This window comes from Ranitomeya variabilis, chromosome 4 (assembly GCF_051348905.1).
Source record: "Ranitomeya variabilis isolate aRanVar5 chromosome 4, aRanVar5.hap1, whole genome shotgun sequence".
NCBI classification, from domain to species: Eukaryota; Metazoa; Chordata; class Amphibia; order Anura; family Dendrobatidae; genus Ranitomeya; species Ranitomeya variabilis.
Genome location: NC_135235.1, coordinates 603,872,044 through 603,886,804, shown reverse-complemented (window position 1 = coordinate 603,886,804; position 14,761 = coordinate 603,872,044). Strand labels below are relative to the sequence as shown.

Below are 14,761 nucleotides of genomic sequence, written 5' to 3'. Positions count from 1 at the left end.
TTTTGAGATCTGAATTACCCACGGGACCCCCTGGGAAAGATTTTCCTGCGATTTCCACCATGTCAGAGAGTGGCTGGTACGAGGAGATAGAATTAACCGCCCGTCTAAATGCTCTCCTAGACGGGTTTGTTCTGACAATATCTGCCATTGGAGGTCTCTCGAATGTAATTGGGCCCACTGGACTGCGGGGATGCAAGAGGTCATGGAGCCTAGGAGGGACATACCCTGACGGAGTGTTATGGAGGGGAGAGATTGAACCCTCGATACCAAACTTTTTAGTTTTTGTATTTTGTTCTCCGGTAGCCGACATTCCATTTTTATGGAGTCTAGGGTGAGACCTAGGTACTCCTGAACTTGAGAAGGTATTAGTCTGGATTTTTCTATGTTTATTAGCCAGCCTAGTTCTTTTAGGGAATGAATCACAATTGCCAGTTGATGCTCGCAGTGCTGCGGGGAGGAGCCTATTACCAGAAAATCGTCCAGATATGGTACGATTAAGGTATTTTCTTCTCTGAGGTGGGCCATTACCTCCGCAATCAGTTTTGTGAAAATCCTCGGGGCTATGGCTAGACCAAAAGGCAGAGCTGAGAACTGGAAGTGGCTTAGGACTCCTCTGATGTGAACCGCCATCCTGAGGAATCTTTGGTGATCTTTGTGTATTGGGACGTGATAATATGCATCCTTTAGGTCTAGAACCACCATGAAGCATTGAGGAAACAGCATTTTGATAGATGACTTTATCGTTTCCATTTTGAATGCCTGAACCTCTAAGTAGTTGTTTAGACTTTTCAGATTTATGATGGTTCTGAAAGACCCGTCTGGTTTCCTTCTCAGAAATAGAGGGGAATAGTATCCTTGTCCTCTTTCTTGAGGGGGGACCTCCAGGAGAACTCTCTTTTCTACTAACCCGATGACTTCTCTTTCTAGTGCCAGCTGCTCTTCTGCCGAAGACCTTGTAGATGTCATCGTAAAAGAGGGACGAGGGTATCTCTTGAATGTTAACCTCAGTCCTGATTCTATAATGTTCAGTATCCATTGACTGGATGTAATCTTTTTCCAGGCTGGGAGAAAGCGAGACAGCCTCCCTCCCACCTGGGGCGAACCTTCATTGCGGAGGTTTCTTGTTATCATTGGGGTTTTTATTAAAGATAAACCCCTTGTTTTTGTTCCTCTTATCCTCCCATTTCCCCTGGCCTCTCCCCGGGTTCTTTCGGAAAAACCTCTTGCTCCGAAAGGGCTTCCGGTAAGAGGGGAGGCCCAAGGGAGGAAAGGACTTTTTCTTGTCCCCAGCTTTTTCCAAAATGTCATCTAAAGTGGAACCAAACAAGAATTCTCCTTCACAGGGGATGGTACACAGTCTTGTCTTAGTTTGGAGATCGCCTGGCCAGTTCTTAAGCCAGAGGGCGCGCCTGGCCGCATTAGCCAGTGCTGCTGACCTAGCGGCTAGTCTGATTGAGTCGGCCGAGGCGTCAGCCAGGAAAGCCGCGGCTCCCCTCATTACTGGTAAAGTATTCAGTATTGAGTCTCGGGAAGTCTTCCCTTTTAATTGACCCTCTAGTTGGTTTAGCCAAATCATTAGGGAGCGAGATGTACACGCCGCTGCTACTGCAGGTTTTAAGCCCCCCCCCTGCTGCCTCCCAAGAGCCTTTGAGGAAGGCGTCCGCCTTCTTGTCCATAGGGTCTTTTAGTACCCCCATGTCTTCAAACGGGAGTGCGAATTTTTTTGATGCTTTGGCTATAGCCACATCTAATTTGGGGGCTTTTTCCCAAAAGGAGCAGGATTCATCCTCAAAAGGGTATTTCCTTTTGGGAGTTAAGAGAGACTTTTTCATGGGCTTTTTCCATTCTTTTTTGATTAAAGCCGCAATTGCATCATTAAGTGGAAAAACTCTCCTCTTTTTTTGTTCTAGGCCCCCGAACATGATGTCCTGTACCGATTTTTTGGGGTGGGAGTCTACTAACCCCATAGTACTTCTCACCGCCTTTATGATGCCATCGGTGTCCTCTAGTGGGAAACAGTTGTGCCCCCCCGAGGAAGAAGTGGATGATGCAGATGAGGAGGAGGAGTCGGAGGATACTGAGCTCGCACTGTCGCTGTCAGATTTTGAGACCGGAGATGGAGACCTATCCTTGGTCTTTCTCCGTTTTTTCCCCTTTTTTAGGGATCTAAGGGTGTCTTCTACTTGCTCTTTAATCAGGTTTTTTAAGTCGGTTGCAAACCCTGGCAGACTTTCAGATACTGTCTGCTGTATGCAAGTGTTACACAGCGTCTTCTCCCAGGCAGGTGGAAGATCTTCTCTACAGATGGCACAAATTTTATGCTTTGTTTTGCCTACGCTCTTCCTCCCCTAAAAGAGACAAATAATAACCTTACTGTCTCTGACTTTCACGAAGATCCACTTACCACCTCCAGGACCCATAAATACCGATTGGGGATTCTCCGCCTCTGGCTTTTTCCCCGACGCCGTACTGGACCCCTTACTGCGTTGGGACCTCTGGCGTTCGTTGCTGGTGTCCTGGCGCTGCTGTCGCCTTTTTTGCTGCTGCTGCTGCTGTGGCGCTGCTATAGGTGGAGATGATTCTGGCAAGGGAGATGCCGGGTCGCTCATATTGCTGCTGGTCTGCGGTTACTGCTTTGACAACACTCTGGTGTAGTTGCAAGTAGCTTTTTTTTTTTTTGAGGCTTCTGCTGATATATTGCGGAGCCGCTAGGAGGAAGTAACTTTCCTCATTTAAAGCCTTCGCGCCGTTTTTTTTTTTTTTTTTTTTTTACATCCGCGCCTGCGCAGTAGCGCCCGGCTGATGGCGAGGAGCGCCGAACGCCGGCGCCTGCGCAGTAGCACCCAGCCGATGGCCGAACGTCGGCGCCTGCGCAGTAGCGCCCGGCTGATGGCGAGGAGCGCCGAACGCCGGCGCCTGCGCAATCGGGCTTAAGCGGCGCCCGCAGAAGCCGTACGAGCGCCTCGCCGGCGCCTCGCGAGACCAGCTTAATCCCGGGCATGCGCCGAACTAGCAAGATGGCGCCGGGAGTGCATATATGGCGCTGCTGACCGGCGCCTCCGGTCCTATGCAGTCCCTACTGCGCGGTTCTGCACGCCCGATGGCAGTGCAGTGTGCAGACTGACGCATGTTTTTTTGGGGAGGGCCGCGCCGCACCTCCCGCAACCACAGAGGGACCCCCCTGGATGTTGCCTGCTGCATCTTACCTGGGGAGGTGACCGCGAACTCCTTGTCACCTCCCCCGCACACCCTAGAGGCCCACTAGCCCTTCGCGGTGGCGCTTCGGGTCACCACCTTAGCCGAGGCAGAGGGACCCCAGCTGCCTGAACCGGACTAGATGGCCCCGGAATTCCCACGTCGATCTGGTAAGTCCATAGGTCTCCCATCAAGGACAGGAAACCAACTGATGCGGGAGAGTGGTACCGCCTTTTTTATCCGTAGGTTTCCTGTCCTTGGTGGGCGGATCCCCTCTCTCCGTGGTGCCGTCATGGGCGATCAGAGAAAAAATGCATCAATATTGAGCAATGCAGGATTTCCTGGCTCAAGGGAGAATGCCCAGTCCTGCGGGTCACCACACAGCAAAGAAATAACAATCTTCACCTGCTGAATGGGGTCACCAGAGGAACGGGGTCTCAGAGCAAAAAACAATCTGCAATTATTTTTAAAGTTCAAAAATTTAGATCTATCCCCAGAAAATAAATCAGGAATAGGAATTCTAGGCTCTAATACCGGAGTCTGGACAACATAATCTTGGATACTCTGTACCCTTGCAGCGAGTTGATCCACGCGCAAGGACAGACCCTGAACCTCCATATCAGCACCAAAATCCTGAACCACCCAGAGATTAAGGGGAAAAAAAAGACAAAACAAGCTACAAAGGAAAAAAAAATTACTCAGAACTTTCTTTTCCCTCTTTTGAGATGCATTTAACACTTTGCGGGCCAGCTGTACTGTTATGACCTGGTGGTTAAGAGGCCACACTGAAATGACCTGGTGGCTAAAACGCAACATGGGACGAGCTCTGAGGAGGTGGTATCTCTACTCACCGCAGTCCCTAATCCTAACAACAACACTAGTAATAGCCGTGGGATGTTCCTGACTCTCCCTAGACACCTCTTCACAGCCTAAGAATTAACTACCCCTAAAGAAGGAAATAGAAAGCTATCTTGCCTCAGAGAAAACCCCAAAAGGAAAGATAGCCCCCCACAAATATTGACTGTGAGTGGAGAGGGAAATGACATACACAGAAATGAAATCAGTTTTCAGCAAAGGAGGCCAATACTAAACTTGATAGACAGAGAGAAAAGGATACTGTGCGGTCAGTATTAAAAACTACAAAAATCCAATCAGAGTTTACAAAAATGAACTCCACACCGACTCACGGTGTGGAGGGGCAAATCTGCTACCCCAGAGCTTCCAGCTAGCCTGAATATGACATAGCAACAAGCTGGACAAAATGAGACATATTTGCAAAGCAATAGAGTACAAAGCAAATGGACAAACAACAACTCAGAAACTTATCTTTTGCTGACAAGGACAGGCCATATGAGATATCCAAGGAGAGAACAAAATCCAACCTAAGACAATGACAGCTGGCATGAACTAAAGCCCAGAGCAGGTTTAAATAACAAACCCAGGCAAGGCGATCAGTGAATGCAGCTGCTACAGCCAGCTAAAGGAGCAGCAGTTCCACTCGAAACCACCAGAGGGAGCCCAAGGGCAGAACTCACAAAAATACCATTAGCAGCCACAGGAGGGAGCTCCAGAAAGGAATTCACAACAGGATCCTGACAGAGGCCTAGCGAACAGAGAGAAGGTTACGGGACAACGCCTGCACCTGATCGCGGCGGTACCCTAAGAAAGGACAAGAAGCGAGGTTTATTGTGCTGAGTGAGAAACGAGATCAACGCAACAAGGAGAAACACCAGTAGGAGTCGTGCTGTAAGACGAGGCAACATCCTACTGAGACGCGCAGCCGGTGGCCGGAACGCCGAGGAAGTATTGAGCTCCAGGCCTTACTTCAAACCTACGGCAGGACAGTCAGTTATAGGCGGGCTGTCTCACTCAAATCACCTAAGAAGACATAGGGGGCAACAGTTGGAGAGGGGCAACACTAGGGTCCCGGAAGAGCTCCGAGCCTACCCGTCATACGGGTGCGTCCTAGCCATATCATCTGGAGGGACGAAGAAGAACATCAAAATCGAGTTGTGAGGGAACTTCAGAAACAGACACAACAGTTGTGGGGACTATCCCGTAAGCACAGCAGGGGAGGACCACAACACACGAGCGCTAGAAGGTAGGCACAGATTTCCACCTGCAAAGGGAACTCTGGAGGTGCCATCGGACCGGCCGGACTCCCGCAGCCCGGTTAACCGTATTCCGGACTGAGGATCCTGAAGCCTTCAGTAAAGAGACTGCAACCTGGTGTCCTCGTTATTTACTGCGACCTGCACCGCACCATAACATCACCACCTCATCACATTCTCAACTTTCACTGGACGCCCCTCAGCAGGGTCACGGACCGGGCCCAGCCACCGTGACAACCCCAGAACCGAGACGTAGCGGCCCGGTACCGGGTGCCCCTCGGCCCTGCGACAGTGGGGTCGCTACAACTTGGCGTCACGAACAGGATCTACTTAAGCCTGAAGAATCAGATCATGTGTGCCTTGGAACTGTGATTTACTGTGTTTGGACTGTGACTTATTGCCAAGACTGTGCATTGCCACTTGCCTCCAAAAACCGCCGCCATTACAGCGCTGAGGAGAGCGCAGGAGAAGAAGAGGGGCGTGGAGTAGGCGTGGACCAACTGAAGAGCGCGAAAGACAATGGCCGCCCAGTCTAAGTATTTCTGCCTCTTGAGGACGTGTCCGTCAGCAGCCGAGATCCGCCTCCTGATTCTCAATGGAGGGCGGAGACAAAGGAAGCGAAACCGCCCATGAAGGAGAGAGCGGGAAAAGGACCAGGAAGAAGGAGCGAGCCACATGGAGGATGCCATGGCCAGCCGCCCGGAGCCGAAGCGTGGGGTCGGAGCCGAGGACTTCCCCAGCTACCCGGAGAGGCACCGCAGCCAGACCTCCACAGTTGACGCTGACCTCCTGCAGACCGGAGTGGACGAGCTGATCCACCAACTCCTGCAGACGCAGCTGAGCACTGAGGCCGGGTGGAAGAAGACCATCATCGGGAGCCTCACCAGACATCTGTCGGCAGCCTCGTCTGGTTCGGAGCAAGAAAGAAGTTCCAGCGCTCCAAAGCCAGAAAGCAATGCCCTGCCGAAAAGCGAGATGCTGCGAACGGAGAGGACAGCGCCGCAGCTCAAGGCCCTGCAACCAGCGTTCCAGATCCCAGCGGAGACGGAGCAAATCGTCACCGGAGGGACCGCATCTGAAGCAGGTATGAAGAACGACCCTGCCCCGCCAGCAGAGGACCTGCTGATAGGCCCCGTCGCGGCACCCCCTCTCCCTGGGACCTATAGACTCCGGCGCCTTACACCCTGGGATCGGGCCACGGGTATGGAGCACTTCTTAAAGGCCCCGATCTCGCCGATCACCTTGCCGAGCGAGGTCTATGTGGAGCTACGGCTGCCAGAGCGAGAGTAAACCTCGATGCCATGGATATGTAAATAGTTAACTGTTTGTTTCCCTGCTTTTTGCTGCTTTAAACCCGACTAGGGTTATTCTTAAAGGGATCCCTTCGTTTACCCGGGATCCCTATTTTGCCTTTTTGCTTTTGTTTTTGTTTTTCGTTTTATCGTTGTTGAAAGAACTGCTGGATCATGAAGACTGCATGATTACAAACTCATTGTAAATAGTTTGCACCTTCTTAAAGGTGCCCTCTACTGGTTTTACAAAAGAAAGGACTCTTTGCGAAGAAACTGTTCCTGGAAACAGCACCGGAGTCCTTACTGCATACGGACTTGCAGCTTGAGAAGTTGCACTACCTCATAGAGACTTGGTCCCTTCTTAAAGGGGACGTTCATCGATAGCACTTAGAGAATGATGATACTTTAAAAGAAGAAGTAATAATGCTGACAGGTAGCAGTTATATGTAGTTAGCTAGTTAATTGTAAGGAATGTTTAATAATGTGTTAGAGAATGAGGTCAGGAAGTGAACCCGTACGGGGTTAGTCGGTGAGTCCTCCTAGGAGCCATACAGAGATGGCTCGGTGATCCTGAACTGAGAGATGGATGATATGTTCTATACTGTGTATAGTAGCAGAAAGGCAGAAGGCCCGGGCGGAAAGGGGCGGTCCTGCAACAGAACGAGAGGCAGTAGGCCTGGGGCAGATAGACAGGCGGTCCTGCAGATGTAAAGATGGAAAATGAAGAAAAGTTGATTAGCCTTATAGTGTTTTATAAGAAGGTCTTTAGTGGATTCAGCGTGTACGTCCTTAAAGGCAACGTTAAATTATTGTTCAAAAGTTTGCACTTAGTAGAATACCCGGTCGGGTAAGAAAAGTTATTTATAGTATGTTATTTAAAGTATTTAACCATGTTTGTAACGTTCAAGTGTCCTCACCTCCCATAAAGGGAAGCTCTGTTCAAATTTACTTATTGTTATTGCATTTCAAAATTGTATGTCTTTTTGCTGACATGTATTGTTGTTTTCTTCCCAGTCCAGGAGTACTGGATTTAACCGGGGGGGGAGTGCAGCGCCCCAGAATCCTGGTCGTTGCAGTACTGATGCTCCGCCGCTAAGGGGGGCTATGGTACGTCTGATGGCACTGAAGGAGTTCACCTGATCAGGTATCACAGACACCAATACACTTCACAGTCTGGCCTCCAGGGGGAGCTAAGGGCGCTATGTATTAGGCCACTCCTCACAGTCTGGTAAAACTGGGGGTTGGATAGGAAGTTAGAGAGAAGCTGACTGGGTTGGAACCAGGCAACATCCTGTGGCAGAGGGTGTTGCAGGGGAAGATTCAGGGGGGTCCCTGTCAGGGGTGGGATCCTGACAGAGGCCTAGCGAACAGAGAGAACGTTACGGGACCACGCCTGCACCTGATCGCTGCGGTACCCTAAGAAAGGACAAGAAGCGAGGTTGGTTGTGCTGAGTGAGAAACGAGATCAACGCAACAAGGAGAAACACCAGTAGTCGTGCTGTAAGACGAGGCAACATCCTACTGAGGCACGTAGCCGGTGGCCGGAACGCCGAGGAAGTATTGAGCTCCAGGCCTTACTTCAAACCTACGGCAGGACAGTCAGTTATAGGCGGGCTGTCTCACTCAAATCACCTAAGAAGACATAGGGGGCAACAGTTGGAGAGGGGCGACACTAGGGTCCCGGAAGAGCTCCGAGCCTACCCGTCATACGGGTGCGTCCTAGCCATATCATCTGGGGGGACGAAGAAGAACATCAAAATCGAGTTGTGAGGGAACTTCAGAAACAGACACAACAGTTGTGGGGACTATCCCGTAAGCACAGCAGGGGAGGACCACAACACACGAGCGCTAGAAGGTAGGCACAGATTTCCACCTGCAAAGGGAACTCTGGAGGTGCCATCGGACCGGCCGGACTCCCGCAGCCCGGTTAACCGTATTCCGGACTGAGAATCCTGAAGCCTTCAGTAAAGAGGTAAAGAGACTGCAACCTGGTGTCCTCGTTATTTACTGTGACCTGCACCGCACCATAACATCACCACCTCATCACATTCTCAACTTTCACTGGACGCCCCTCAGCAGGGTCACGGACCGGGCCCAGCCACCGTGACAACCCCAGAACCGAGACGTAGCGGCCCGGTACCGGGTGCCCCTCGGCCCTGCGACAGTGGGGGCGCTACATTGGCCATCCAGGACCATAGGTACTAAAGTTCAATAAAGGAGTCTCTCATTCTAGAACACATTCTTTACCGAAGGGCAACTTGACAAGGATTATGTACAAAGGGTAGAGGGTACAAAGTCTTGGGGAGGTTTCTTTCACAGTGTAAAGCATTTTCACACACACAGTATCCTTCCACTGTAGTCTACTCAAGCGAGGGTGAAGCACACTGTTTCACTATACTTCGTCACAACTTATCGCCACAGTCCTGATCAGAAGGTCTCTCTACCTGCTCAGTGGTTCCGCATCCTACTTCTTCCACTATTGGTGCCCGGGATCTATGGGTTGGGACCACCCACTAGTCCCACTAATTTAGTCCTGTGTAGTTCACTGACAATGGCAGCACTGCTCACAGACACTTCTTGCTTTTACTTGAACATATCCCTAACAATCTACATTAAGCAGTCACTTGCCCTAATACTAAGCCCCTCCCACTCTGGGCTACTCCCTAACATTAACACTTACCTTAATGTCACTAACTATAGTCACTACCTTATACTGCCTATATATGTCCTAAGCCCTAAACTATGTCTTATTCTATACTATACACTACTGATATTATACATCACTACGCAATTGGTGTCTTCAGAGTTAGGAGCGTGACATACAAGTCCACTCCCCTTGCTTTCCTACCCTCTTTAACCATGGTCGTCCTTGACCATGTGATGGCCTGTAAGACACCAATGCAAACAACAACACTTAAACAATGGTCTCTTCTCCCAGGGGTATATAGTGTCTCTTTTACTGGTCACTACTGACCCCAGGCCCACTAGGTTGGGACCAGGAACATAGAGTTCAAGTTCTTTGGACCTGCAGACCAACACAACAACAGTTGCCCAATCAGTCCAATGGCATGTCCCACCTACTTGACCTCAACAGCAGTCCTGCTGGTTCAACATTGGCAGTGCTCCGCCAGGGCCCACAAGTTTTCAACCCGGTTAGGATATCAGGTCCTAATTCACCCCTTCCTCCAAACATTGGTCCTTGTGATAAGGACACAGTCCTTCTTGGAGCAAAAGTCCATGGGTGTGGAACCCTCTCACAGCTTAAAGACCCTTAGACCAGCATGGGGATACACCAGATCAGTCAGGTCCATCTCCTGGCACAAGTGGGCTCCTGAGGTATGGACATTAACAAATGCCCTAATCATGACCTGAATGACAATTGATCCAAGAGCCCGTGGAGGAACTCTCCAGCCTTCCGTAGTTGGAGCTCTAGGGTGGCCAACCTCAAAGCCCTCTCCTAAGTTTCTCTCTGTTCTCCACCAAGGTCCAGCAAAACCCCGTTCCCCAAAAATTACACAGACCACATAACATCGGCTGCGACCCTCCATTTTCAGAAACTGGACCCACGCGTCCGCCATGAGATCATACTGACCTTGCGATGGGTATTCTATATTCTATATTTATAATTCATCTCTCCACATAGACATTGTGGTTAGTTCCAAACTCTCAAATGAATCATTGGCCCCGATGAGAGTCATAGTTAGTGACTATACCTCTGGATCCAAGGTCTTGGTAGCATTCGGCCAGTGGACCCATGAGCACTTCTTTAGTCCAGGTACCACACAGCCTCACAGATGCAAGAATTGATCCTGCCGACTATGCGAAGTGGGGCGGCAGCTGGGGACAAGACACTGATCTTTTCCTCCTACACCACCAACATTATACATCACTATGCGATTGGTTTCTTCAGGGACAGGAATGTGTCAGTCCAGTCCACACACCTTTATAGAGTAACAGATCGGGATGAGAATAAGAGGCAGGAATAGGCTATACAAGCAGGTGTGGGATTAATAGGTTAGAGTGGGATTATGAGAAACGGATGGAATTGACAGACAGGGACAGTAGCAGACAGGGACAGATGGTCTGGCAGGAATGTAGTTAACAGGTAGCGATGTGTTTCACAACTACTAAAAGGAAAATAGGCTGGGACATTCTTAAAAGACATAGAATGGGTTAACAGACAAGGACAAGAACAAGATTAACAGACAGGGATGGGATTGACAGGCACGAATAAGATTATCAAGTAGGGGGTTAACAGGAAAGAATAGGGTTAACAGACGGCAACAGATAAGGAGGGCAGGGTGACAGGCAAGGAAGTAAGGGTGACAAATAAAGAGGGCAATTGTCACGTTGGCACTGTTCGTGGTCACCCACCCAGGGGTTGCTCGGACCTTCACCCCCTAACCCCCTGTACAGGGATCTGGACTTACACAGAGGTCCCTGGGCAAGAGCCACAGAGTCAGCTGCTGTTCAGTGGCGTAAGCTGGCAAGAAGGATAGTCAGGTAGCGGGGTCAGATCCAAGAGGTACAAAATCATCTGGCCGGTGAACCGTCAATTACCTAGCTGAGGTTAGAGAACAGGATAAATCAGGATGAAACAACAGAAGCACAAAACATAGGTAAAGCCAGGTAGCAAAAACATTGACTGGCAATGGTAACTGACTCGCATAGGTTTATAAAGTAAACCCCATAGCTTCTAGACTGGGCATAGCTACAAATCCCAGCAATAAAATAGGACTGATGCTGTCAACCATCATCGGCAACAAAGGCGCAACGCTGTCTAGTGGCCGAAGCAGAAACTTGCACAGATGTTACAGTAATATAACGAGATCTTCTGGTCTAATGCAGAATTAACAACTCAAATATACATTTGATCAGATCCTAAAGGCCCCGTCTCACTTAGCGATTTACCAACGATCACGACCAGCGATATGACCTGGCCGTGATCGTTGGTAAGTCGCTGTGTGGTCGCTGGGGAGCTGTCACACAGACCGCTCTCCCCAGCGACCAACGATCAGGGGAACGAGTTCGGCATCGTTGAAACTGTCTTCAACGATGCCGAAGTCCCCCTGCAGCACCCGGGTAACCAGGGTAAACATCGGGTTACTAAGCGCAGGGCCGCGCTTAGTAACCCGATGTTTACCCTGGTTACCAAAAAAAACAAACAGTACATACTCGCCTTTCGGTGTCCAGGTCCCTTGCCGTCTGCTTCCTGCTCTGACTGAGCCGCCGTACACTGAGAGCAGAGCGCAGCGGTGACGTCACTGCTGTGCTCTCACTTCTCACTGTACGGCCGGCAGTCAGTGAGAGCAGGAAGCAGACGGCAAGGGACCTGACGGACATCAGAAGGCGAGTATGTATTGTTTGTTTTTTTTTACATTTACGCTGGTAACCAGGGTAAACATCGGGTTACTAAGCGCGGCCCTGCGCTTAGTAACCCGATGTTTACCCTGGTTACCAGTGAAGACATCGCTGGATCGGTGTCACACACACCGATTCAGCAATGTCAGCGGGGCCTCAACGACCAAAAAAAGGTCCAGGCCATTCCGACACGACCAGCGATCTCGCAGCAGGGGCCTGATCGCTGGTACGTGTCACACATAGCGAGATCGCTATGGAGGTCGCTGTTGCGTCACAAAACTTGTGACTCAGCAGCGATCTCGCTAGCGATCTCGCTATGTGAGACGGGGCCTTAAGGAAGCAGAGCCACCACCCCACAAGATTGTTAGATTAGGCCTTATTTGTCTTACTGATGTGTACTCGGTTAAAAGCAGATATAAAAGGATCTGTGATGTTTAATAGCAGATAGAAAAGGATCTGTGAGCCCATTTCTGAGCCCTCCATCCTCAGAATATTCTTCACACTGCTTGGAGTCCTCCAGTGCGAGCTGAACATTAATGTTCTCACCTTCACCATGTTTGGTTGTACCATGGACCTTTTACACATATTTACTGGATCTAGAGCAGAAAGTACAGGAGCACTGATGTACCTCTTGGGTAGTAGTGCTCTTATTCTTCCATTACAACCATTATTGTGTATACCTGGGCATTGACTTCAACTGAGGCTGTAGAGGCTGCATTCCGGAAGCTTCAGTCACTTCTTGGAGTTGTCTTTGACTTCTTCAGATGTGCGATGTTGAATGACACTTTGAAAGGTTCTTTTCAAAAACACAGTTTAAAACGTAATATAATTTAGTAGGACAGGATATCTAAGATGGGAAATTTTCATCCATGATTAGGCAAGGACACAAACGTTTGAGGACAGTAACTTCAGGAACAAAGGGAGGCATCGATAGGACCCCCATGACTAGACAGAGCCTGTGGGAAACTTAGGGAAATGCTGGCTGCAGAAGCCGAAACTTCCCCTTGATATAATATGAAAGGTCAGACATGAAAAGAAAATGATCACAATAGGTGTAAAAATCCTATGACCTGATCATGATGGTCACTGTCCATCTCTAAAGATGGCTTTAAGTTCTATACCTGCTTGTGGCTCCATTATTTGAACACAGGAATATGCAGCTCTTCTATCTGATATCCGGCTGGGCCACCTCACCTTTTGGCCCCTTTCAAACTCCATGGTACGTACACCGTTGACTATATATAGACATTCATAGAACCACACAGAACACCCCTTTGAACACCATGCACACAACATCTTATAGGCCCATCTGCTCCTGTCAAGGGTCTTAGTGATTAAATGGCCCATAAATGAAAGGTGTCCACCTGGGAACAGTGACTTCAACATATGGAGGCAGAGATAAGCTCTCCGTACAATGGCTACACAATAGCAGAGAGCGGGCTCGCCTCTCGATTACGTGAACTTTCTGTGGTTCACAATCACTTAGCGAGCACAGCTCCTCATGGCGCCTACAGTGTAATCGCTCATCATTAGGAGGAACCTTTGTGAATTCATTAACGGCAGAAGACAAGAGATTTCCTGCAGCCGCCTAGATGAATGTGGGTCATAAGCTGCTGCTAGCATTTCATATCTGCTGATCATCTACTAACAAAGGGAGAAGATCTCAGCAATGCGAGGAGGGTGGGGTGCTAGAAAACAGGCACAACGCAAAATGCTAACTCTGCCATTCAGTGACCGATAACACACAGAAGCTGACATCTTCTCAATTATTCATGGACTCCCTCAGGGTGACATCTCCCATCCAAGTGTCCAGCTTTGTTCCTAAAATAGCAACTGCCAGAGATAGTATGGCATGCTGCCACAAGTGGGCGATGTTCTTTTTTTGTTGGCAATGGAGTGTCCTGCAGCCTGGGAGTTGCACCTGCCAGGGAGGAAGTAACTAATGAAGAGAAGAGTCACTCAGTGTGCTGGATCTCACTATAGGAGTGTGGGTCTCCAGGGGGAAATAATAAAAGGTGTCTGCGGGTATCCTCTAAGTCAGACAACAGAGACTAGCAAGATGCTGTAGACAGTGTAGAGTGTAAAGAACAGGTGATCATGATCAGATGTATTTGGGTTAGAGGGATTTAAGAAATAACATTGACCATGTGGTAACTCCAAGACATCTAGATGGAGTGCAAAGTAGACAAAGGTGGGCAACGCAAAAAATGGTAGTCTGTGATTGAGTGTGAGTGTTGAGGAGAGCCATAAGATCAAATACTTAATTAACCTCAAGACATAAGAGATTGAGAGACGTGACCCATAACATGTATCGCTTAACCTTACTTAAGCTTTCTCAGATTAACCCCTTCACCCCCAAGGGTGGTTTGCACATTATGGACCGGGCCAATTTTTACAATTCTGACCACTGTCCCTTTATGAGGTTATAACTCTGGAACGCTTCAACGGATCCTGGTGATTCTGACACGGTTTTCTCGTGACATATTGTACTTCATGATAGTGGTAAAATTTCTTTGATACTACCTGCGTTTATGTGTGAAAAAAATGGAAATTTGGTGAAAATTTTGAAAATTTCGCAATTTTCCAAATTTGAATTTTTATGCAATTAAATCACAGTGATATGTCACACAAAATACTTAATAAGTAACATTTCCCACATGTCTACTTTACATCAGCACAATTTTGGAATCAAAATTTTTTTTTGTGACGGAGTTATAAGGGTTAAAAGTTGACCAGCAATTTCTCATTTTTACAACACCATTTTTTTTTAGGGATCACATCTCATTTGAAGTCATTTTGAGG

General features: G+C 48.9%; 1 long non-coding RNA gene across 1 annotated transcript in view; it reads left to right on the top strand.

The window, feature by feature from the left end:
* LOC143766000 (uncharacterized) overlaps positions 1-14,761 on the top strand; it is an 84,882-nt gene that overhangs the window by 43,649 nt on the left and 26,472 nt on the right. Inside the window, exon 3 of the long non-coding RNA XR_013213497.1 lies at positions 7,613-7,742. This is a non-coding gene — a long non-coding RNA (uncharacterized LOC143766000). The remainder of the gene's footprint in view (positions 1-7,612; positions 7,743-14,761) is intronic.